We start from the raw sequence: 27144 nt of genomic DNA on the forward strand, positions 1-27144 counted from the left end.
CATATGTTATTATTCTTATATCAAGGATTTCGCATTATGGTTCATCCTAAACTTATGCTGTAAGTCCATGTATTTGTTTGTGACATTCATTCACACTCTCCTGTGTCATATTCAACACACTATTGTCCCTCCAATATACTTTGCTTTATCATTTCCTATGAGTCTCACTTATTGAGTCGTTTCTCATAGTTTGTCTCTAATAATTGATTATTTTTTCCATTGTAGATGCTTTATTTCCTGTTCCTTACAACTGTTGTACTTTTTTTAATTGTTCAACATGTGTATATATGTGAGTGTATGGGCATTTATGTATATATATGTGTACATAAGTGGTTGAGACATTCTTCATCTGTTTCCTTGTGCTACCTCGCTGATGCAGGAAACAGTGATTAAGTATATATATACTTAAACATATATATATATATATATATATATATATATATATATATATATATATATATATATATATATATATATATATATATATTTTTTTTTTTCTTTTTTTTTTTTGCTTTGTCGCTGTCTCCCGCGTTTGCGAGGTAGCGCAAGGAAACAGTCGAAAGAAATGGCTCAACCCACCCCCATACACATGTATATACATACACGTCCACACACGCAAATATACATACCTACACGGCTTTCCATGGTTTACCCCAGACGCTTCACATGCCCTGATTCAATCCACTGACAGCACGTCAACCCCGGTATACCACATCGATCCAATTCACTGTATTCCTTGCCCTCCTTTCACCCTCCTGCATGTTCAGGGCCCGATCACACAAAATCTTTTTCACTCCATCTTTCCACCTCCAATTTGGTCTCCCACTTCTCCTCGTTCCCTCCACCTCCGACACATATATCCTCTTGGTCAATCTTTCCTCACTCATTCTCTCCATGTGCCCAAACCATTTCAAAACACCCTCTTCTGCTCTCTCAACCACGCTCTTTTTATTTCCACACATCTCTCTTACCCTTACGTTACTTACTCGATCAAACCACCTCACACCACACATTGTCCTCAAACATCTCATTTCCAGCACATCCACCCTCCTGCGCACAACTCTATCCATAGCCCACGCCTCGCAACCATACAACATTGTTGGAACCACTATCCCTTCAAACATACCGATTTTCGCTTTCCGAGATAATGTTCTCGACTTCCACACATTCTTCAAGGCTCCCAGGATTTTCGCCCCCTCCCCCACCCTATGATCCACTTCCGCTTCCATGGTTCCATCCGCTGCCAGATCCACTCCCAGATATCTAAAACACTTTACTTCCTCCAGTTATTCTCCATTCAAACTTACCTCCCAATTGACTTGACCCTCAACCCTACTGTACCTAATAACCTTGCTCTTATTTACATTTACTCTTAACATTCTTCTTTCACACACTTTACCAAACTCAGTCACCAGCATCTGCAGTTTCACACATGAATCAGCCACCAGCGCTGTATCATCAGCGAGCAACAACTGACTCACTTCCCAAGCTCTCTCATCCACAACAGACTTCATATATATATATATATATATATATATATATATATATATATATATATATATATATATATATATATATATATATATATATACGTAAGGAGATGCGTCAACTGGAAGTCAGTACCACAAGTAAAGCATCCTCCTCGAAGGCTCAGAGTGGGGTGCCTAAATGTGTGTGGATGTAACCAAGATGTGAAGACCCTTACTGGAAAAACAATCACTCTTGAAGTAGAACCTTCAGACACAATTGAAAATGTGAAGGAAAATAGTGAAATTGGAAAAAAAAATGTAGCTTAGACATTGAAGCTTATTGATACAGTGGTTAAATTGATGAGAACTGCTATTGACGTTTGTGTAAATAAATTATACATTTCCTTTTTTCCATAGCCAGAGGTTGAACCATTATGTGACATTCATTTTTTTCATTCATTTCAAGCTAGAAGTTTCAGTTTTCTAAATTGTTTCTTACATTTTTCATATGTATATATATGTATGTGTGTGTGTGTGTATATGTGCGTATGTATGTGTATGTGTGTGTATGTGTATATATATATATATATATATATATATATATGTATATTATCCCTGGGGATAGGGGTGAAAGAATACTTCCCACGTATTCCTCGCGTGTCGTAGAAAGCGACTAGAGGGGACGGGAGCGGGGGGCCAGAAATCCTCCCCTCCTTGTATTAACTTTCTAAAATGAGAAACAGAAGAAGGAGTCACGCGGGGAGTGCTCATCCTCCTCGAAGGCTCAGAGTGGGGTGCCTAAATGTGTGTGGATGTAACCAAGATGTGAAAAAAGGAGAGATAGGTAGTATGTTTGAGGAAAGGAACCTGGATGTTTTGGCTCTGAGTGAAACGAAGCTCAAGGGTAAAGGGGAAGAGTGGTTTGGGAATGTCTGGGGAGTAAAGTCAGGGGTTAGTGAGAGGACAAGAGCAAGGGAAGGAGTAGCAATACTCCTGAAACAGGAGTTGTGGGAGTATGTGATAGAGTGTAAGAAAGTAAATTCTCGATTAATATGGGTAAAACTGAAAGTTGATGGAGAGAGGTGGGTGATTATTGGTGCATATGCACCTGGGCATGAGAAGAAAGATCAAGAGAGGCAAGTGTTTTGGGAGCAGCTGAATGAGTGTGTTAGTGGTTTTGATGCACGAGACCGGGTTATAGTGATGGGTGATTTGAATGCAAAGGTGAGTAATGTGGCAGTTGAGGGAATAATTGGTATACATGGGGTGTTCAGTGTTGTAAATGGAAATGGTGAAGAGCTTGTAGATTTATGTGCTGAAAAAGGACTGATGATTGGGAATACCTGGTTTAAAAAGCGAGATATACATAAGTATACTTATGTAAGTAGGACAGATGGCCAGAGAGCGTTATTGGATTACGTGTTAATTGACAGGCGTGCGAAAGAGAGACTTTTGGATGTTAATGTGCTGAGAGGTGCAACTGGAGGGATGTCTGATCATTATCTTGTGGAGGCTAAGGTGAAGATTTGTATGGGTTTTCAGAAAAGAAGAGTGAATGTTGGGGTGGAGAGGGTGGTGAGAGTAAGTGAGCTTGAGAAGGAGACCTGTGTGAGGAAGTACCAGGAGAGACTGAGTACAGAATGGAAAAAGGTGAGAACAATGGAAGCAAGGGGAGTGGGGGAGGAATGGGATGTATTTAGGGAATCAGTGATGGATTGCGCAAAAGATGCTTGTGGCATGAGAAGAGTGGGAGGTGGGTTGATTAGAAAGGGTAGTGAGTGGTGGGATGAAGAAGTAAGAGTATTAGTGAAAGAGAAGAGAGAGGCATTTGGACGATTTTTGCAGGGAAAAAATGCAATTGAGTGGGAGATGTATAAAAGAAAGAGACAGGAGGTCAAGAGAAAGGTGCAAGAGGTGAAAAAAAGGGCAAATGAGAGTTGGGGTGAGAGAGTATCATTAAATTTTAGGGAGAATAAAAAGATGTTCTGGAAGGAGGTAAATAAAGTGCGTAAGACAAGGGAGCAAATGGGAACTTCAGTGAAGGGCGCAAATGGGGAGGTGATAACAAGTAGTGGTGATGTGAGAAGGAGATGGAGTGAGTATTTTGAAGGTTTGTTGAATGTGTTTGATGATAGAGTGGCAGATATAGGGTGTTTTGGTCGAGGTGGTGTGCAAAATGAGAGGGATAGGGAAAATGATTTGGTAAACAGAGAAGAGGTAGTGAAAGCTTTGCGGAAGATGAAAGCCGGCAAGGCAGCAGGTTTGGATGGTATTGCAGTGGAATTTATTAAAAAAGGGGGTGACTGTATTGTTGACTGGTTGGTAAGGTTATTTAATGTATGTATGACTCATGGTGAGGTGCCTGAGGATTGGCGGAATGCGTGCATAGTGCCATTGTACAAAGGCAAAGGGGATAAGAGTGAGTGCTCAAATTACAGAGGTATAAGTTTGTTGAGTATTCCTGGTAAATTATATGGGAGGGTATGGATTGAGAGGGTGAAGACATGTACAGAGCATCAGATTGGGGAAGAGCAGTGTGGTTTCAGAAGTGGTAGAGGATGTGTGGATCAGGTGTTTGCTTTGAAGAATGTATGTGAGAAATACTTAGAAAAGCAAATGGATTTGTATGTAGCATTTATGGATCTGGAGAAGGCATATGATAGAGTTGATAGAGATGCTCTGTGGAAGGTATTAAGAATATATGGTGTGGGAGGAAAGTTGTTAGAAGCAGTGAAAAGTTTTTATCGAGGATGTAAGGCATGTGTACGTGTAGGAAGAGAGGAAAGTGATTGGTTCTCAGTGAATGTAGGTTTGCGGCAGGGGTGTGTGATGTCTCCATGGTTGTTTAATTTGTTTATGGATGGGGTTGTTAGGGAGGTAAATGCAAGAGTTTTGGAAAGAGGGGCAAGTATGAAGTCTGTTGGGGATGAGAGAGCTTGGGAAGTAAGTCAGTTGTTGTTCGCTGATGATACAGCGCTGGTGGCTGATTCATGTGAGAAACTGCAGAAGCTGGTGACTGAGTTTGGTAAAGTGTGTGGAAGAAGAAAGTTAAGAGTAAATGTGAATAAGAGCAAGGTTATTAGGTACAGTAGGGTTGAGGGTCAAGTCAATTGGGAGGTGAGTTTGAATGGAGAAAAACTGGAGGAAGTGAAGTGTTTTAGATATCTGGGAGTGGATCTGGCAGCGGATGGAACCATGGAAGCGGAAGTGGATCATAGGGTGGGGGAGGGGGCGAAAATTCTGGGGGCCTTGAAGAATGTGTGGAAGTCGAGAACATTATCTCGGAAAGCAAAAATGGGTATGTTTGAAGGAATAGTGGTTCCAACAATGTTGTATGGTTGCGAGGCGTGGGCTATGGATAGAGTTGTGCGCAGGAGGATGGATGTGCTGGAAATGAGATGTTTGAGGACAATGTGTGGTGTGAGGTGGTTTGATCGATCGAGTAACGTAAGGGTAAGAGAGATGTGTGGAAATAAAAAGAGCGTGGTTGAGAGAGCAGAAGAGGGTGTTTTGAAGTGGTTTGGGCACATGGAGAGGATGAGTGAGGAAAGATTGACCAAGAGGATATATGTGTCGGAGGTGGAGGGAGCAAGGAGAAGGGGGAGACCAAGTTGGAGGTGGAAAGATGGAGTGAAAAAGATTTTGTGTGATCGGGGCCTGAACATGCAGGAGGGTGAAAGGAGGGCAAGGAATAGAGTGAATTGGAGCGATGTGGTGTACCGGGGTTGACGTGCTGTCAGTGGATTGAATCAAGGCATGTGAAGCGTCTGGGGTAAACCATGGAAAGCTGTGTAGGTATGTATATTTGCGTGTGTGGACGTATGTATATACATGTGTATGGGGGGGGTTGGGCCATTTCTTTCGTCTGTTTCCTTGCGCTACCTCGCAAACGCGGGAGACAGCGACAAAGTATAAAAAGAAAAAAAAAAAAAAAATATATATATATATATATATATATATATATATATATATATATATATATATATATATATATATATATATATATATGTATACTTATACATACCTATACATTTCAACGTATACATACGTATATGCACACAGACATATACATATATACACATGTACATAATTCATACTGTCTGCTTTTATTCATTCCCATGGCCACCCCGCCACACATGAAATAACAACCCCCTTCCCCCGCATGTGCGCGAGGCAGAGCTAGGAAAAGACAACAAAGGCCACATTCGTTCACACTCAGTCTCTAGTTGTCATATATAATGCATCAAAACCACAGCTCCCTTTCCATATCCAGGCCCCACAGAACTTTCCATGGTTTGCCCAAGACACTTCACATGCCGTGGTTCAATCCATTGACAGCACGTCGACCCCGGTATACCACATCGTTGCAATTCACTCTATTCCTTGCACTCCTTTCACCCTCCTGCATGTTCATGCCCCGATCACTCAAAATCTTTTTCACTCCATCTTTCCACCTCCAATTTGGTCTCCCACTTCTCCTCGTTCCCTCCACCTCTGACACATATATCCTCTTTGTCAATCTTTCCTCACTTATTCTTTCCATGTAACCAAACCATTTCAAAACACCCTCTTCTGCTCTCTCAACCACACACTTTGTATTACCACACATCTCTCTTACCCTTTCATTACTTACTCGATCAAACCACCTCACACCACATATTGTCCTCAAACATCTCATTTCCAGCACATCCACCCTCCTCAACACAACTCTGCCTATAGTCCATGCCTTGCAACCATAAAACATTGTTGGAACCACTGTTCCTTCAAACATACCCATTTTTTGCTTTCCGAGATAATGTTCTCGCCTTGCACACATTCTTCAACGCTCCCAGAACTTTCGCCCCCTCCCCCACCCTGTGACTCACTTTCGCTTCCATGGTTCCATCCGCTGCCAAATCCACTCCCAGATATCTAAAACACTTCACCTCCTCCAGTTTTTCGCCATTCAAACTTACCTCCGAATTGACATCCCTGAACCCTACTGTACCTAATAACCTTGCTCTTATTCAGATTTGCTCTCAGCTTTCTTCTTTCACACACTTTACCAAACTCAGTCACCAGCTTCTGCAGTTTCTCACCCGAATTAGCCACCAGCGCTGTATCATTAGCGAACAACAACTGACTCACTTCCCAAGCTCTCTCATCCACAACAGCCCGCATACTTGCCCCTCTTTCCAAAACTCTTGCATTCACCTCCCTAACAACCCCATCCATAAACAAATCAAACAACCGTGGAGACATCATGCACCCCTGCCGCAAACCAAAATTCACTGAGAACCAATCACTGTCCTCTCTTCCTACACGTACACATGCCTTACATCCTCGATAAAAACTTTTCACTGCTTCTAACAACTTGCCTCCCACACCATCTATTCTTAATACCTTCCACAGTGCGTCTCTATCAACTCTATCATATGCCTTCTCCAGATCCATAAATGCTACATATAAATCCATTTGCTTTTCTAAGTATTTCTCACATATATACTTCAAAGCAAACACCTGATCCACACATCCTCTACCACTTCTGAAACCACACTGCTCTTCCCCAATTTGATGCTCTGTACATGCCTTCACCCTCTCAATCAATACCCTCCCATATAGTTTCCCGGGAATACTCAACAAACTTATACCTCTGTAATTTGAGCACTCGTTTTTATCCCCTTTGCCTTTGTACAATGGCACTATGCAAGCATTCCGCCAATCCTCAGGCACCTCACCATGAGTCATACATACATTAAATAACCTTACCAACCAGTCATCGATACAGTCACCCCTTTTTTAATAGATTCCACTACAATACCATCCAAACCCACTGCCTTGCCGACTTTCATCTTCCGCAAAGCTTTTACTACCTGTTCTCTGTTTACCAAATCATTCTCCCTAACCCTCTCACTTTGCACACCACCTCGACCAAAACACCCTATATCTGCAACTCTGTCATCAAACACATTCAATAAACCTTCAAAATACTGACTCCATCTCCTTCTCACATCACCACTACTTTCTATCACCTCCCCGTTAGCCCCCTTCACTAATGTTCCCATTTGTTTCCTTGTCTTACGCACTTACTTACCTCCTTCCAAAACATCTTTTCATGCTCCCTAAAATGTAATGATACTCTCTCACCACAACTCTCATTTGCCCTCTTTTCCACTTCTTGCACCTTTCTCTTGACCTCCTGCCACTTTCTTTTATATATCTCCCAGTCATTTGCATTATTTCCCTGCAAAAATCGTCCAAATGCCTCTCTCTTCTCTTTCACTAATAATCTTACTTCTTCATCCCACCACTGACTACCCTTTCTAATCTGCCCAGCTCCCACGCTTCTCGTGCCACAATCGTCTTTTTCGCAAGCCATCACTGCTTCCCTAAATACATCCCATTCCTCCCCCACTCCCCTTACGTCCTTTGTTCTCACCTTTATCTATTCTGTACTCAGTTTCTCCTGGTACTTCCTCACACAAGTCTCCTTTCCAAGCTCACTTACTCTCACCACTCTCTTCACCCCAACATTCTCTCTTCCTTTCTGAAAACCTCTACAAATCATTACCTTCGCCTCCACAAGATAATGATCAGACATCCCTTCAGTTGCACCTCTCAGCACATTAACATCCAAAAGTCTCTCTTTCGCGCGCCTATCAATTAACATGTAATCCAATAACGCTCTCTGGCAATCTCTCCTACTTACATACGTATACTTATGTATACGTATGTATAGGTATGTATACGTGCGTGTGTAGGCGTTTATGTATATACACGTTTATTTGGGTGGGTTAGGCCATTTTTTCGTCTATTTCCTTGCACTACCTTACTAATGCGGGAGACAGCGACTAAGTGAAATATATGTATATTATTATTATTATTATTATTATTATTATTATTATTATTATTATGATTATTATTATTATTATTATTATTATTATTTTTATTATTATTATTATTATTATTATTATTATTATTATTATTATTATTATCATCATTATTATTTGATACTTTGTCGCCGTCTCCCGCGTTAGCGAGGTAGCGCAAGGAAACAAGAAAGAATGGCCCAACCCACCCACTTACACTGTATATACATAAACACCGACACGCACATATACATACCTATACATTTCAATGTATACATACATATACATACACATGTACATATTCATACATGCTGCCTTCGTCCATTCCGCCACCAACCCACCACACATGAAATGGCACCTCCTTCCCCCTGCGTGGGCGTGAGGTAGCGCTAGAAAAAGACAAGAAAAGATCACATTCGTTCACACTCAGTCTCTAGTCATATTTAATACACTGAAACCACAGCTCCCTTTCCATATCCAGGCCCCACAGAACTTTCCATGGTTTGCCCAAGACACTTCACATGCCGTGGTTCAATCCATTGACAGCACGTCGACCCCGGTATACCACATCGTTGCAATTCACTCTATTCCTTGCACTCCTTTCACCCTCCTGCATGTTCATGCCCCGATCACTCAAAATCTTTTTCACTCCATCTTTCCACCTCCAATTTGGTCTCCCACTTCTCCTCGTTCCCTCCACCTCTGACACATATATCCTCTTTGTCAATCTTTCCTCACTTATTCTTTCCATGTAACCAAACCATTTCAAAACACCCTCTTCTGCTCTCTCAACCACACACTTTGTATTACCACACATCTCTCTTACCCTTTCATTACTTACTCGATCAAACCACCTCACACCACATATTGTCCTCAAACATCTCATTTCCAGCACATCCACCCTCCTCAACACAACTCTGCCTATAGTCCATGCCTTGCAACCATAAAACATTGTTGAACCACTGTTCCTTCAAACATACCCATTTTTTGCTTTCCGAGATAATGTTCTCGCCTTGCACACATTCTTCAACGCTCCCAGAACTTTCGCCCCCTCCCCCACCCTGTGACTCACTTTCGCTTCCATGGTTCCATCCGCTGCCAAATCCACTCCCAGATATCTAAAACACTTCACCTCCTCCAGTTTTTCGCCATTCAAACTTACCTCCGAATTGACATCCCTGAACCCTACTGTACCTAATAACCTTGCTCTTATTCAGATTTGCTCTCAGCTTTCTTCTTTCACACACTTTACCAAACTCAGTCACCAGCTTCTGCAGTTTCTCACCCGAATTAGCCACCAGCGCTGTATCATTAGCGAACAACAACTGACTCACTTCCCAAGCTCTCTCATCCACAACAGCCCGCATACTTGCCCCTCTTTCCAAAACTCTTGCATTCACCTCCCTAACAACCCCATCCATAAACAAATCAAACAACCGTGGAGACATCATGCACCCCTGCCGCAAACCAAAATTCACTGAGAACCAATCACTGTCCTCTCTTCCTACACGTACACATGCCTTACATCCTCGATAAAAACTTTTCACTGCTTCTAACAACTTGCCTCCCACACCATCTATTCTTAATACCTTCCACAGTGCGTCTCTATCAACTCTATCATATGCCTTCTCCAGATCCATAAATGCTACATATAAATCCATTTGCTTTTCTAAGTATTTCTCACATATATACTTCAAAGCAAACACCTGATCCACACATCCTCTACCACTTCTGAAACCACACTGCTCTTCCCCAATTTGATGCTCTGTACATGCCTTCACCCTCTCAATCAATACCCTCCCATATAGTTTCCCGGGAATACTCAACAAACTTATACCTCTGTAATTTGAGCACTCGTTTTTATCCCCTTTGCCTTTGTACAATGGCACTATGCAAGCATTCCGCCAATCCTCAGGCACCTCACCATGAGTCATACATACATTAAATAACCTTACCAACCAGTCATCGATACAGTCACCCCTTTTTTAATAGATTCCACTACAATACCATCCAAACCCACTGCCTTGCCGACTTTCATCTTCCGCAAAGCTTTTACTACCTGTTCTCTGTTTACCAAATCATTCTCCCTAACCCTCTCACTTTGCACACCACCTCGACCAAAACACCCTATATCTGCAACTCTGTCATCAAACACATTCAATAAACCTTCAAAATACTGACTCCATCTCCTTCTCACATCACCACTACTTTCTATCACCTCCCCGTTAGCCCCCTTCACTAATGTTCCCATTTGTTTCCTTGTCTTACGCACTTACTTACCTCCTTCCAAAACATCTTTTCATGCTCCCTAAAATGTAATGATACTCTCTCACCACAACTCTCATTTGCCCTCTTTTCCACTTCTTGCACCTTTCTCTTGACCTCCTGCCACTTTCTTTTATATATCTCCCAGTCATTTGCATTATTTCCCTGCAAAAATCGTCCAAATGCCTCTCTCTTCTCTTTCACTAATAATCTTACTTCTTCATCCCACCACTGACTACCCTTTCTAATCTGCCCAGCTCCCACGCTTCTCGTGCCACAATCGTCTTTTTCGCAAGCCATCACTGCTTCCCTAAATACATCCCATTCCTCCCCCACTCCCCTTACGTCCTTTGTTCTCACCTTTATCTATTCTGTACTCAGTTTCTCCTGGTACTTCCTCACACAAGTCTCCTTTCCAAGCTCACTTACTCTCACCACTCTCTTCACCCCAACATTCTCTCTTCCTTTCTGAAAACCTCTACAAATCATTACCTTCGCCTCCACAAGATAATGATCAGACATCCCTTCAGTTGCACCTCTCAGCACATTAACATCCAAAAGTCTCTCTTTCGCGCGCCTATCAATTAACATGTAATCCAATAACGCTCTCTGGCAATCTCTCCTACTTACATACGTATACTTATGTATACGTATGTATAGGTATGTATACGTGCGTGTGTAGGCGTTTATGTATATACACGTTTATTTGGGTGGGTTAGGCCATTTTTTCGTCTATTTCCTTGCACTACCTTACTAATGCGGGAGACAGCGACTAAGTGAAATATATGTATATTATTATTATTATTATTATTATTATTATTATTATTATTATTATGATTATTATTATTATTATTATTATTATTATTTTTATTATTATTATTATTATTATTATTATTATTATTATTATTATCATCATTATTATTTGATACTTTGTCGCCGTCTCCCGCGTTAGCGAGGTAGCGCAAGGAAACAAGAAAGAATGGCCCAACCCACCCACTTACACTGTATATACATAAACACCGACACGCACATATACATACCTATACATTTCAATGTATACATACATATACATACACATGTACATATTCATACATGCTGCCTTCGTCCATTCCGCCACCAACCCACCACACATGAAATGGCACCTCCTTCCCCCTGCGTGGGCGTGAGGTAGCGCTAGAAAAAGACAAGAAAAGATCACATTCGTTCACACTCAGTCTCTAGTCATATTTAATACACTGAAACTACAGCTCCCTGTCCACATCCACGCCCCACAAAACTTTCCATGGTGTACCTCAGATACTTCACATGCCCTGGTTCAATCCATTGACAGCACGTCAACCCTGATATACCACATCTTTCCAATTCACTCTATTCCTTGCATGCCTTTCACCCTCCTGTATGTTCAGGCCCCGATCCCTCAAAATCTTTTTCACTCCATCCTTTCACCTCCAATTTGGTTTCCCAATTCTCCTCATTCCCTCCACCTCTGACACATATCCTCTTTGTCAATCTTTCCTCACTCCTTCTCTCCATGTGACCGAACCATTTCAATACACCCTCTTCTGCTCTCTCAACCACACTCTTTTTATTGCCACACATCTCTCTTACCCTTTCATTACTTACTTGATTAACCACCTCACACCACATATTGTCCTGAAACATCTCATTTCCAACACATCCACTCTCCTCTGATCAACCCTATCTATAGCCTTTGCCTAACCATCCATATAACATTGTTGGAATTGTTGGAACCACGCTTCCTTCAAACATACCCATTTTTACTCTCCAAGGTAATATTCTCGCCTTCCACACATTCTTCAACGCTCCCAGAACCTTTGCCCCCTCCCCCACCCTGTGACTCACTTCTGCTTCCATGGTTCCATCCTCTGCCAAATCCTCTCCCAGATATCTATAACACTTCACTTCCTCCAGTTTTTCTCCATTCAAACATACCTCCGAATTGGCTAGTCCCTCAACCCTACTGAACCTAATAACCTTGCTCTTATTCACATTTACTCAGCTTTCTTCCTTCACACACTTTATTAAACTCAGTCACCAGCAACTGCAGTCTCTCACCCGAATCAGTCACCAGCACTGTATCATCGGCAAACAACAACTGACTCAGTTCCCAAGCCCTCTCATCCACAACAGACTGCATACGTGCCCTTCTCTCCAAAACTCTTGCAGTCATCTCTCTAACAACCCCATCCATAAACAAATTAAACAACCATGGAGACATTATGCACCCCTGCCGCAAACCAACACTCACTGGGAACCAGTCACTTTCCTCTCTTCCTACTTGTGCATATGCCTTACATCCTCGTAAAAAACTTTTCACTGCATCTACTAACTTACCTCCCACACCATATGCTCTTATGCTCTTCCACAGAGCATCTCTATCAGTTCTTATCATATGCCTTCTCCAGATCCATGAATGCTACATACAAATCCATTTGCTTTTTTAAGTATTTCTCACATACATTCTTCAAAGCAAACTCCTGATCCACACATCCTCTACCACTTTTGAAACTGCACTGCTCTTCCCCAAAATGATGCTCTGTACATGTTTTCACCCTCTCAATCAATACCCTCTCATATAATTTCCCAGGAATACTCAACAAACCTATACCTCTGTAATTTGAAGTCACCTTAATCCCCTTTGCCTTTATACATTGGCACTATGCATGCAATCCGCCAATCCTGAGGCATTTCACCATGAACCTCACATACATTGAATATTCTCACCAACAAGTTAACAACACAGTTACCTCCTTTTTTAATGAATTCCACTGCAGTACCATCCAAACCCGTCGCCTTGCCGGCTTTCATCATCTGCAAAGCTTTTACTACCTCTTCTCTGTTTACCAAACCATTCTCTCTGACCCTCTTACTTCGCGCACCACCTCGACCAAAACACCTTCAAAATGCTCACTCCATCTCCTCACTTCGCCACTACTTCTTATTACCTCCCCATTAACCCCCTTCACCGATGTTCGCATTTGTTTTCATATCTTACATACTTTATTTACCTCCTACCAAACCATCTTTTTATCCTCCTTAAAATTTAACGATACTCTTTCACCCCAACTCTCATTTGCCCTCTTTTTCACCTCTTGCACCTTTCTCTTGACCTCCTGCCTCTTTCATTTATACATCTCCCAGTCATTTGCACTTTTTCCCTGCAAAAATCGTCCAAATGTCTCTCTCTTCTCTTTTTCTAACAATCTTACTTCTTCAACCCACCACTCACTACCCTTTCTAATCTGTCCAAGTCCCATTTCTCATGCCAAAGGCATCTTTTGCGCAAGCTATCACTCCTTCCTTAAATACATCCCATTCCTCCCCCACTCCCCTTACGTCATTTGCTTTCACCTTTTTCCACTCTGCTCTCAATCTCTCCTGGTACTTCCTCACATAAGTCTCCTTTCCAAGCTCACTTACTCTTACCACTCTTAACCCCAACATTCTCTCTTCTTTTCTAAAAACCTCTACAAACCTTCACCTCAGCCTCCACAAAATAATGATCAGACATCCCTCCAGTTGCCCCTCTCATCACATTAACATCCAAAAGTCTCTCGTTCACATGCCTATCAATTAACACGTAATCCAATAATGCTCTCTGGCTATCTCTCCTACTTACATACAAATACTTATGTATATCTCTGTTTTTAAATTAGGTATTCCAACCACTATTCCTTTTTCAGCACACAAATCTACAAGCTCTTCACCATTTCCATGTATAACACTGAACACCCCATGTACACCAATTATACCCTCAACTGCCACATTACTCACCTTTGCATTAAAATCACCCATCACAATAACCCGGGTGCTGCTCTCAACACTCAGCTGCTCCCAACACTCTTAACACACTCACTCAGCTGCTCCCAAAACACTTGCCTCTCATGATCTTTCTTCTCATGCCCAGGTGCATTGGCACCAATAATCACCCATCTCTCTCCTTCTACTTTCATTTTTACCCATATCAATTTAGAGTACTTTCGTAACTCTATCACATACTCCCACCACTCCCGTTTCAGGAGTAGTGCTACTCCTTCTCTTGCTCTTGTCCTCTCACGAACCCCTAACTTTACTCGCAAAACATCCCCAAACCACTCTTCCCCTTTACCCTTGAGCTTCGTTTCACTCAGAGCCAAAACATTCACGTTCCTTTCTTCAGACATACTATCTCTCTATCCTTTTTTCTCATCTTGGTTACATCCACACACATTTAGACTCCCCAAACTGAGCCTTCGAGGAGGATGAGCACTCCCCGCATGACTCTTTCTTCTGTTTGCCGTTTTAGAAAGTTAAAATACAAGGAGGGGAGGGTTTCTAGCCCCATGCTCCCGTCATGCTACGACATGCGGGGAATGCGTGTCGTATATATATATATATATATATATATATATATATATATATATATATATATATATATATATATATATATATATATATATAAAGGACTGATGATTGGGAATACCTGGTTTAAAAAGCGAGATATACATAAGTATACTTATGTAAGTTGGAGAGATGGCCAGAGAGCGTTATTGGATTACGTGTTAATTGACAGGCGTGCGAAAGAGAGACTTTTGGATGATAATGTGCTGAGAGGTGCAACTGGAGGGATGTCTGATCATTATCTTGTGGAGGCTAAGGTGAAGATTTGTATGGGTTTTCAGAAAAGAAGAGTGAATGTTGGGGTGGAGAGGGTGGTGAGAGTAAGTGAGCTTGAGAAGGAGACCTGTGTGAGGAAGTACCAGGAGAGACTGAGTACAGAATGGAAAAAGGTGAGAACAATGGAAGCAAGGGGAGTGGGGGAGGAATGGGATGTATTTAGGGAATCAGTGATGGATTGCGCAAAAGATGCTTGTGGCATGAGAAGAGTGGGAGGTGGGTTGATTAGAAAGGGTAGTGAGTGGTGGGATGAAGAAGTAAGAGTATTAGTGAAAGAGAAGAGAGAGGCATTTGGACGATTTTTGCAGGGAAAAAATGCAATTGAGTGGGAGATGTATAAAAGAAAGAGACAGGAGGTCAAGAGAAAGGTGCAAGAGGTGAAAAAAAAGGGCAAATGAGAGTTGGGGTGAGAGAGTATCATTAAATTTTAGGGAGAATAAAAAGATGTTCTGGAAGGAGGTAAATAAAGTGCGTAAGACAAGGGAGCAAATGGGAACTTCAGTGAAGGGCGCAAATGGGGAGGTGATAACAAGTAGTGGTGATGTGAGAAGGAGATGGAGTGAGTATTTTGAAGGTTTTTTGAATGTGTTTGATGATAGAGTGGCAGATATAGGGTGTTTTGGTCGAGGTGGTGTGCAAAGTGAGAGGGTTAGGGAAAATGATTTGGTAAACAGAGAAGAGGTAGTGAAAGCTTTGCGGAAGATGAAAGCCGGCAAGGCAGCAGGTTTGGATGGTATTGCAGTGGAATTAATTAAAAAAGGGGGTGACTGTATTGTTGACTGGTTGGTAAGGTTATTTAATGTATGTATGACTCATGGTGAGGTGCCTGAGGATTGGCGGAATGCGTGCGTAGTGCCATTGTACAAAGGCAAAGGGGATAAAAGTGAGTGCTCAAATTACAGAGGTATAAGTTTGTTGAGTATTCCTGGTAAATTATATGGGAGGGTATTGATAGAGAGGGTGAAGGCATGTACAGAGCATCAGATTGGGGAAGAGCAGTGTGGTTTCAGAAGTGGTAGAGGATGTGTGGATCAGGTGTTTGCTTTGAAGAATGTATGTGAGAAATACTTAGAAAAGCAAATGGATTTGTATGTAGCATTTATGGATTTGTAGAAGGCATATGATAGAGTTGATAGAGATGCTCTGTGGAAGGTATTAAGAATATATGGTGTGGGAGGAAAGTTGTTAGAAGCAGTGAAAAGTTTTTATCGAGGATGTAAGGCATGTGTACGTGTAGGAAGAGAGGAAAGTGATTGGTTCTCAGTGAATGTAGGTTTGCGGCAGGGGTGTGTGATGTCTCCATGGTTGTTTAATTTGTTTATGGATGGGGTTGTTAGGGAGGTAAATGCAAGAGTTTTGGAAAGAGGGGCAAGTATGAAGTCTGTTGGGATGAGAGAGCTTGGGAAGTGAGTCAGTTGTTGTTCGCTGATGATACAGCGCTGGTGGCTGATTCATGTGAGAAACTGCAGAAGCTGGTGACTGAGTTTGGTAAAGTATGTGGAAGAAGAAAGTTAAGAGTAAATGTGAATAAGAGCAAGGTTATTAGGTACAGTAGGGTTGAGGGTCAAGTCAATTGGGAGGTGAGTTTGAATGGAGAAAAACTGGAGGAAGTGAAGTGTTTTAGATATCTGGGAGTGGATCTGGCAGCGGATGGAACCATGGAAGCGGAAGTGGATCATAGGGTGTGGGAGGGGTGAAATTTCTGGGGGACTTGAAGAATGTGTGGAAGTCGAGAACATTATCTCGGAAAGCAAAAATGGGTATGTTTGAAGGAATAGTGGTTCCAACAATGTTGTATGGTTGCGAGGCGTGGGCTATGGATAGAGTTGTGCGCAGGAGGATGGATGTGCTGGAAATGAGATGTTTGAAGACAATGTGTGGTGTGAGGTGGTTTGATCGAGTGAGTAACGTAAGGGTAAGAGAGATGTGTGGAAATAAAAAGAGCGTGGTTGAGAGAGCAGAAGAGGGTGTTTTGAAGTGGTTTGGGCACATGGAGAGAATGAGTGAGGAAAGATTGACCAAGAGGATATATGTGTCGGAGGTGGAGGGAACGAGGAGAAGAGGGAGACCAAATTGGAGGTGGAAAGATGGAGTGAAAAAGATTTTGTGTGATCGGGGCCTGAACATGCAGGAGGGTGAAAGGAGGGCAAGGAATAGAGTGAATTGGAGCGATGTGGTATACCGGGGTTGACGTGCTGTCAGTGGATTGAATCAAGGCATGTGAAGCGTCTGGGGTAAACCATGGAAAGCTGTCTAGGTATGTATATTTGCGTGTGTGGACGTATGTATATACATGTGTATGGGGGTGGGTTGGGCCATTTCTTTCGTCTGTTTCCTTGCGCTACCTCGCAAACGCGGGAGACAGCGACAAAGTAAAAAAAAAAAAAAAATATATATATATATTTATTTATTTTTTTTATTATACTTTGTCGCTGTCTCCCGCGTTTGCGAGGTAGCGCAAGGAAACAGACGAAAGAAATGGCCCAACCCCCCCCATACACATGTATATACATACGTCCACACACGCAAATATACATACCTACACAGCTTTCCATGGTTTACCCCAGACGCTTCACATGCCTTGATTCAATCCACTGACAGCACGTCAACCCCGGTATACCACATCGCTCCAATTCACTCTATTCCTTGCCCTCCTTTCACCCTCCTGCATGCTCAGGCCCCGATCACACAAAATCTTTTTCATTCCATCTTTCCACCTCCAATTTGGTCTCCCTCTTCTCCTTGCTCCCACCACCTCCGACACATATATCCTCTTGGTCAATCTTTCCTCACTCATCCTCTCCATGTGCCCAAACCACTTCAAAACACCCTCTTCTGCTCTCTCAACCACGCTCTTTTTATTTCCACACATCTCTCTTACCCTTACGTTACTCACTCGATCAAACCACCTCACACTACACATTGTCCTCAAACATCTCATTTCCAGCACATCCATCCTCCTGCGCACAACTCTATCCATAGCCCACGCCTCGCAACTATACAACATTGTTGGAACCACTATTCCTTCAAACATACCCATTTTTGCTTTCCGAGATAATGTTCTCGACTTCCACACATTCTTCAAGGCCCCCAGGATTTTCGCCCCCTCCCCCACCCTATGATCCACTTCCGCTTCCATGGTTCCATCCGCTGCCAGATCCACTCCCAGATATCTAAAACACTTCACTTCCTCCAGTGTTTCTCCATTCAAACTCACCTCCCAATTGACATGACCCTCAACCCTACTGTACCTAATAACCTTGCTCTTATTCACATTTACTCTTAACTTTCTTCTTCCACACACTTTTCCAAACTCAGTCACCAGCTTCTGCAGTTTCTTACATTAATCAGCCACCAGCGCTGTATCATCAGCGAACAACAACTGACTCACTTCCCAAGCTCTCTCATCCCAAACAGACTTCATACTTGCCCCTCTTTCCAAAACTCTTGCATTTACCTCCCTAACAACCCCATCCATAAACAAATTAAACAACCATGGAGACATCACACACCCCTGCCGCAAACCTACATTCACTGAGAACCAATCACTTTCCTCTCTTCCTACACGTACACATGCCTTACATCCTCGATAAAAACTTTTCACTGCTTCTAACAACTTTCCTCCCACACCATATATTCTTAATACCTTCCACAGAGCATCTCTATCAACTCTATCATATGCCTTCTCCAGATCCATAAATGCTACATACAAATCCATTTGCTTTTCTAAGTATTTCTCACATACATTCTTCAAAGCAAACACCTGATCCACACATCCTCTACCACTTCTGAAACCACACTGCTCTTCCCCAATCCGATGCTCTGTACATGCCTTCACCCTCTCAATCAATACCCTCCCATATAATTTACCAGGAATACTCAACAAACTTATACCTCTGTAATTTGAGCACTCACTCTTATCCCCTTTGCCTTTGTACAATGGCACTATGCACGCATTCCGCCAATCCTCAGGCACCTCACCATGAGTCATACATACATTAAATAACCTTACCAACCAGTCAACAATACAGTCACCCCCTTTTTTAATAAATTCCACTGCAATACCATCCAAACCTGCTGCCTTGCCGGCTTTCATCTTCCGCAAAGCTTTCACTACCTCTTCTCTGTTTACCAAATCATTTTCCCTAACCCTCTCACTTTGCACACCACCTCGACCAAAACACCCTATATCTGCCACTCTATCATCAAACACATTCAACAAACCTTCAAAATACTCACTCCATCTCCTTCTCACATCACCACTACTTGTTATCACCTCCCCACTTGCGCCCTTCACCGAAGTTCCCATTTGCTCCCTTGTCTTACGCACTTTATTTACCTCCTTCCAGAACATCTTTTTATTCTCCCTAAAATTTAATGATACTCTCTCACCCCAACTCTCATTTGCCCTTTTTTTCACCTCTTGCACCTTTCTCTTGACCTCCTGTCTCTTTCTTTTATACACCTCCCACTCAATTGCATTTTTTCCCTGCAAAAATCGTCCAAATGCCTCTCTCTTCTCTTTCACTAATACTCTTACTTCTTCATCCCACCACTCACTACCCTTTCTAATCAACCCACCTCCCACTCTTCTCATGCCACAAGCATCTTTTGCGCAATCCATCACTGATTCCCTAAATACATCCCATTCCTCCCCCACTCCCCTTACTTCCATTGTTCTCACCTTTTTCCATTCTGTACTCAGTCTCTCCTGGTACTTCCTCACACAGGTCTCCTTCTCAAGCTCACTTACTCTCACCACCCTCTTCACCCCAACATTCACTCTTCTTTTCTGAAAACCCATACAAATCTTCACCTTAGCCTCCACAAGATAATAATCAGACATCCCTCCAGTTATATATATATATATATATATATATATATATATATATATATATATATATATATATATATATATATATATATATATATATATATATATAAACAGTTGTGGGAGTATGTGATAAAATGTAAGAAAGTAAATTCTCGATTAATATGGGTAAAACTGAAAGTTGATGGAGAGAGATGGGTGATTATTGGTGCATATCCACCTGGGCATGAGAAGAAAGATCATGAGAGGCAAGTGTTTTGGGAGCAGCTGAATGAGTGTGTTAGTGGTTTTGATGCACGAGACCGGGTTATAGTGATGGGTGATTTGAATGCAAAGGTGAGTAATGTGGCAGTTGAGGGAATAATTGGTATACATGGGGTGTTCAGTGTTGTAAATGGAAATGGTGAAGAGCTTGTAGATTTATGTGCTGAAAAAGGACTGATGATTGGGAATACCTGGTTTAAAAAGCGAGATATACATAAGTATACTTATGTAAGTTGGAGAGATGGCCAGAGAGCGTTATTGGATTACGTGTTAATTGACAGGCGTGCGAAAGAGAGACTTTTGGATGATAATGTGCTGAGAGGTGCAACTGGAGGGATGTCTGATCATTATCTTGTGGAGGCTAAGGTGAAGATTTGTATGGGTTTTCAGAAAAGAAGAGTGAATGTTGGGGTGGAGAGGGTGGTGAGAGTAAGTGAGCTTGAGAAGGAGACCTGTGTGAGGAAGTACCAGGAGAGACTGAGTACAGAATGGAAAAAGGTGAGAACAATGGAAGCAAGGGGAGTGGGGGAGGAATGGGATGTATTTAGGGAATCAGTGATGGATTGCGCAAAAGATGCTTGTGGCATGAGAAGAGTGGGAGGTGGGTTGATTAGAAAGGGTAGTGAGTGGTGGGATGAAGAAGTAAGAGTATTAGTGAAAGAGAAGAGAGAGGCATTTGGACGATTTTTGCAGGGAAAAAATGCAATTGAGTGGGAGATGTATAAAAGAAAGAGACAGGAGGTCAAGAGAAAGGTGCAAGAGGTGAAAAAAAGGGCAAATGAGAGTTGGGGTGAGAGAGTATCATTAAATTTTAGGGAGAATAAAAAGATGTTCTGGAAGGAGGTAAATAAAGTGCGTAAGACAAGGGAGCAAATGGGAACTTCAGTGAAGGGCGCAAATGGGGAGGTGATAACAAGTAGTGGTGATGTGAGAAGGAGATGGAGTGAGTATTTTGAAGGTTTTTTGAATGTGTTTGATGATAGAGTGGCAGATATAGGGTGTTTTGGTCGAGGTGGTGTGCAAAGTGAGAGGGTTAGGGAAAATGATTTGGTAAACAGAGAAGAGGTAGTGAAAGCTTTGCGGAAGATGAAAGCCGGCAAGGCAGCAGGTTTGGATGGTATTGCAGTGGAATTAATTAAAAAAGGGGGTGACTGTATTGTTGACTGGTTGGTAAGGTTATTTAATGTATGTATGACTCATGGTGAGGTGCCTGAGGATTGGCGGAATGCGTGCGTAGTGCCATTGTACAAAGGCAAAGGGGATAAAAGTGAGTGCTCAAATTACAGAGGTATAAGTTTGTTGAGTATTCCTGGTAAATTATATGGGAGGGTATTGATAGAGAGGGTGAAGGCATGTACAGAGCATCAGATTGGGGAAGAGCAGTGTGGTTTCAGAAGTGGTAGAGGATGTGTGGATCAGGTGTTTGCTTTGAAGAATGTATGTGAGAAATACTTAGAAAAGCAAATGGATTTGTATGTAGCATTTATGGATTTGTAGAAGGCATATGATAGAGTTGATAGAGATGCTCTGTGGAAGGTATTAAGAATATATGGTGTGGGAGGAAAGTTGTTAGAAGCAGTGAAAAGTTTTTATCGAGGATGTAAGGCATGTGTACGTGTAGGAAGAGAGGAAAGTGATTGGTTCTCAGTGAATGTAGGTTTGCGGCAGGGGTGTGTGATGTCTCCATGGTTGTTTAATTTGTTTATGGATGGGGTTGTTAGGGAGGTAAATGCAAGAGTTTTGGAAAGAGGGGCAAGTATGAAGTCTGTTGGGATGAGAGAGCTTGGGAAGTGAGTCAGTTGTTGTTCGCTGATGATACAGCGCTGGTGGCTGATTCATGTGAGAAACTGCAGAAGCTGGTGACTGAGTTTGGTAAAGTATGTGGAAGAAGAAAGTTAAGAGTAAATGTGAATAAGAGCAAGGTTATTAGGTACAGTAGGGTTGAGGGTCAAGTCAATTGGGAGGTGAGTTTGAATGGAGAAAAACTGGAGGAAGTGAAGTGTTTTAGATATCTGGGAGTGGATCTGGCAGCGGATGGAACCATGGAAGCGGAAGTGGATCATAGGGTGTGGGAGGGGTGAAATTTCTGGGGGACTTGAAGAATGTGTGGAAGTCGAGAACATTATCTCGGAAAGCAAAAATGGGTATGTTTGAAGGAATAGTGGTTCCAACAATGTTGTATGGTTGCGAGGCGTGGGCTATGGATAGAGTTGTGCGCAGGAGGATGGATGTGCTGGAAATGAGATGTTTGAAGACAATGTGTGGTGTGAGGTGGTTTGATCGAGTGAGTAACGTAAGGGTAAGAGAGATGTGTGGAAATAAAAAGAGCGTGGTTGAGAGAGCAGAAGAGGGTGTTTTGAAGTGGTTTGGGCACATGGAGAGAATGAGTGAGGAAAGATTGACCAAGAGGATATATGTGTCGGAGGTGGAGGGAACGAGGAGAAGAGGGAGACCAAATTGGAGGTGGAAAGATGGAGTGAAAAAGATTTTGTGTGATCGGGGCCTGAACATGCAGGAGGGTGAAAGGAGGGCAAGGAATAGAGTGAATTGGAGCGATGTGGTATACCGGGGTTGACGTGCTGTCAGTGGATTGAATCAAGGCATGTGAAGCGTCTGGGGTAAACCATGGAAAGCTGTCTAGGTATGTATATTTGCGTGTGTGGACGTATGTATATACATGTGTATGGGGGTGGGTTGGGCCATTTCTTTCGTCTGTTTCCTTGCGCTACCTCGCAAACGCGGGAGACAGCGACAAAGTAAAAAAAAAAAAAAAATATATATATATATTTATTTATTTTTTTTATTATACTTTGTCGCTGTCTCCCGCGTTTGCGAGGTAGCGCAAGGAAACAGACGAAAGAAATGGCCCAACCCCCCCCATACACATGTATATACATACGTCCACACACGCAAATATACATACCTACACAGCTTTCCATGGTTTACCCCAGACGCTTCACATGCCTTGATTCAATCCACTGACAGCACGTCAACCCCGGTATACCACATCGCTCCAATTCACTCTATTCCTTGCCCTCCTTTCACCCTCCTGCATGCTCAGGCCCCGATCACACAAAATCTTTTTCATTCCATCTTTCCACCTCCAATTTGGTCTCCCTCTTCTCCTTGCTCCCACCACCTCCGACACATATATCCTCTTGGTCAATCTTTCCTCACTCATCCTCTCCATGTGCCCAAACCACTTCAAAACACCCTCTTCTGCTCTCTCAACCACGCTCTTTTTATTTCCACACATCTCTCTTACCCTTACGTTACTCACTCGATCAAACCACCTCACACTACACATTGTCCTCAAACATCTCATTTCCAGCACATCCATCCTCCTGCGCACAACTCTATCCATAGCCCACGCCTCGCAACTATACAACATTGTTGGAACCACTATTCCTTCAAACATACCCATTTTTGCTTTCCGAGATAATGTTCTCGACTTCCACACATTCTTCAAGGCCCCCAGGATTTTCGCCCCCTCCCCCACCCTATGATCCACTTCCGCTTCCATGGTTCCATCCGCTGCCAGATCCACTCCCAGATATCTAAAACACTTCACTTCCTCCAGTGTTTCTCCATTCAAACTCACCTCCCAATTGACATGACCCTCAACCCTACTGTACCTAATAACCTTGCTCTTATTCACATTTACTCTTAACTTTCTTCTTCCACACACTTTTCCAAACTCAGTCACCAGCTTCTGCAGTTTCTTACATTAATCAGCCACCAGCGCTGTATCATCAGCGAACAACAACTGACTCACTTCCCAAGCTCTCTCATCCCAAACAGACTTCATACTTGCCCCTCTTTCCAAAACTCTTGCATTTACCTCCCTAACAACCCCATCCATAAACAAATTAAACAACCATGGAGACATCACACACCCCTGCCGCAAACCTACATTCACTGAGAACCAATCACTTTCCTCTCTTCCTACACGTACACATGCCTTACATCCTCGATAAAAACTTTTCACTGCTTCTAACAACTTTCCTCCCACACCATATATTCTTAATACCTTCCACAGAGCATCTCTATCAACTCTATCATATGCCTTCTCCAGATCCATAAATGCTACATACAAATCCATTTGCTTTTCTAAGTATTTCTCACATACATTCTTCAAAGCAAACACCTGATCCACACATCCTCTACCACTTCTGAAACCACACTGCTCTTCCCCAATCCGATGCTCTGTACATGCCTTCACCCTCTCAATCAATACCCTCCCATATAATTTACCAGGAATACTCAACAAACTTATACCTCTGTAATTTGAGCACTCACTCTTATCCCCTTTGCCTTTGTACAATGGCACTATGCACGCATTCCGCCAATCCTCAGGCACCTCACCATGAGTCATACATACATTAAATAACCTTACCAACCAGTCAACAATACAGTCACCCCCTTTTTTAATAAATTCCACTGCAATACCATCCAAACCTGCTGCCTTGCCGGCTTTCATCTTCCGCAAAGCTTTCACTACCTCTTCTCTGTTTACCAAATCATTTTCCCTAACCCTCTCACTTTGCACACCACCTCGACCAAAACACCCTATATCTGCCACTCTATCATCAAACACATTCAACAAACCTTCAAAATACTCACTCCATCTCCTTCTCACATCACCACTACTTGTTATCACCTCCCCACTTGCGCCCTTCACCGAAGTTCCCATTTGCTCCCTTGTCTTACGCACTTTATTTACCTCCTTCCAGAACATCTTTTTATTCTCCCTAAAATTTAATGATACTCTCTCACCCCAACTCTCATTTGCCCTTTTTTTCACCTCTTGCACCTTTCTCTTGACCTCCTGTCTCTTTCTTTTATACACCTCCCACTCAATTGCATTTTTTCCCTGCAAAAATCGTCCAAATGCCTCTCTCTTCTCTTTCACTAATACTCTTACTTCTTCATCCCACCACTCACTACCCTTTCTAATCAACCCACCTCCCACTCTTCTCATGCCACAAGCATCTTTTGCGCAATCCATCACTGATTCCCTAAATACATCCCATTCCTCCCCCACTCCCCTTACTTCCATTGTTCTCACCTTTTTCCATTCTGTACTCAGTCTCTCCTGGTACTTCCTCACACAGGTCTCCTTCTCAAGCTCACTTACTCTCACCACCCTCTTCACCCCAACATTCACTCTTCTTTTCTGAAAACCCATACAAATCTTCACCTTAGCCTCCACAAGATAATAATCAGACATCCCTCCAGTTATATATATATATATATATATATATATATATATATATATATATATATATATATATATATATATATATATATATATATATATATATATAAACAGTTGTGGGAGTATGTGATAAAATGTAAGAAAGTAAATTCTCGATTAATATGGGTAAAACTGAAAGTTGATGGAGAGAGATGGGTGATTATTGGTGCATATCCACCTGGGCATGAGAAGAAAGATCATGAGAGGCAAGTGTTTTGGGAGCAGCTGAATGAGTGTGTTAGTGGTTTTGATGCACGAGACCGGGTTATAGTGATGGGTGATTTGAATGCAAAGGTGAGTAATGTGGCAGTTGAGGGAATAATTGGTATACATGGGGTGTTCAGTGTTGTAAATGGAAATGGTGAAGAGCTTGTAGATTTATGTGCTGAAAAAGGTCTGGTGATTGGGAATACCTGGTTTAAAAAGCGACATATACATAAGTATACGTATGTAAGTAGGAGAGATGGCCAGAGAGCGTTATTGGATTACGTGTTAATTGACAGGCGCGCGAAAGAGAGACTTTTGGATGTTAATGTGCTGAGAGGTGCAACTGGAGGGATGTCTGATCATTATGTTGTGGAGGCTAAGGTGAAGATTTGTATGGGTTTTCAGAAAAGAAGAGTGAATGTTGGGGTGAAGAGGGTGGTGAGAGTAAGTGAGCTTGGGAAGGAGAATTGTGTGAGGAAGTACCAGGAGAGACTGAGTACAGAATGGAAAAAGGTGAGAACAATGGAAGTAAGGGGAGTGGGGGAGGAATGGGATGTATTTAGGGAATCAGTGATGGATTGCGCAAAAGATGCTTGTGGCATGAGAAGAGTGGGAGGTGGGTTGATTAGAAAGGGTAGTGAGTGGTGGGATGAAGAAGTAAGATTATTAGTGAAAGAGAAGAGAGAGGCATTTGGACGATTTTTGCAGGGAAAAAATGCAAATGAGTGGGAGATGTATAAAAGAAAGAGACAGGAGGTCAAGAGAAAGGTGCAAAAGGTGAAAAAGAGGCCAAATGGGAGTTGGGGTGAGAGAGTAACATGAAATTTTATGGAGAATAAAAAGATGTTCTGGAAGGAGGTAAATAAAGTGCGTAAGGCAAGGGAGCAAATGGGAACTTCAGTGAAGGGCGCAAATGGGGAGGTGATAACAAGTAGTGGTGATGTGAGAAGGAGATGGAGTGAGTATTTTGAAGGTTTGTTGAATGTGTTTGATGATAGAGTGGCAGATATAGGGTGTTTTGGTCGAGGTGGTGTGCAAAGTGAGAGGGTTAGGGAAAATGATTTGGTAAACAGAGAAGAGGTAGTAAAAGCTTTGCGGAAGATGAAAGCCGGCAAGGCAGCAGGTTTGGATGGTATTGCAGTGGAATTTATTAAAAAAGGGGGTGACTGTATTATTGACTGGTTGGTAAGGTTATTTAATATATGTATGACTCATGGTGAGGTGCCTGAGGATTGGTGGAATGCGTGCATAGTGCCATTGTCCAAAGGCAAAGGGGATAAGAGTGAGTGCTCAAATTACAGAGGTATAAGTTTGTTGAGTATTCCT

The 27144-nt window shown here is 42.3% G+C and overlaps 1 protein-coding gene across 5 annotated transcripts in view; it reads left to right on the forward strand.

Moving 5' to 3' along the window:
- The window catches only part of Dpp10 (Dipeptidyl peptidase 10), a 788027-nt gene that overhangs the window by 628932 nt on the left and 131951 nt on the right, over window positions 1-27144 (forward strand). The gene's annotated exons all lie outside the window — the stretch shown is intronic.

The sequence above is a fragment of the Panulirus ornatus genome, chromosome 16 (genome assembly GCF_036320965.1).
Source record: "Panulirus ornatus isolate Po-2019 chromosome 16, ASM3632096v1, whole genome shotgun sequence".
Lineage (NCBI taxonomy): Eukaryota > Metazoa > Arthropoda > Malacostraca > Decapoda > Palinuridae > Panulirus > Panulirus ornatus.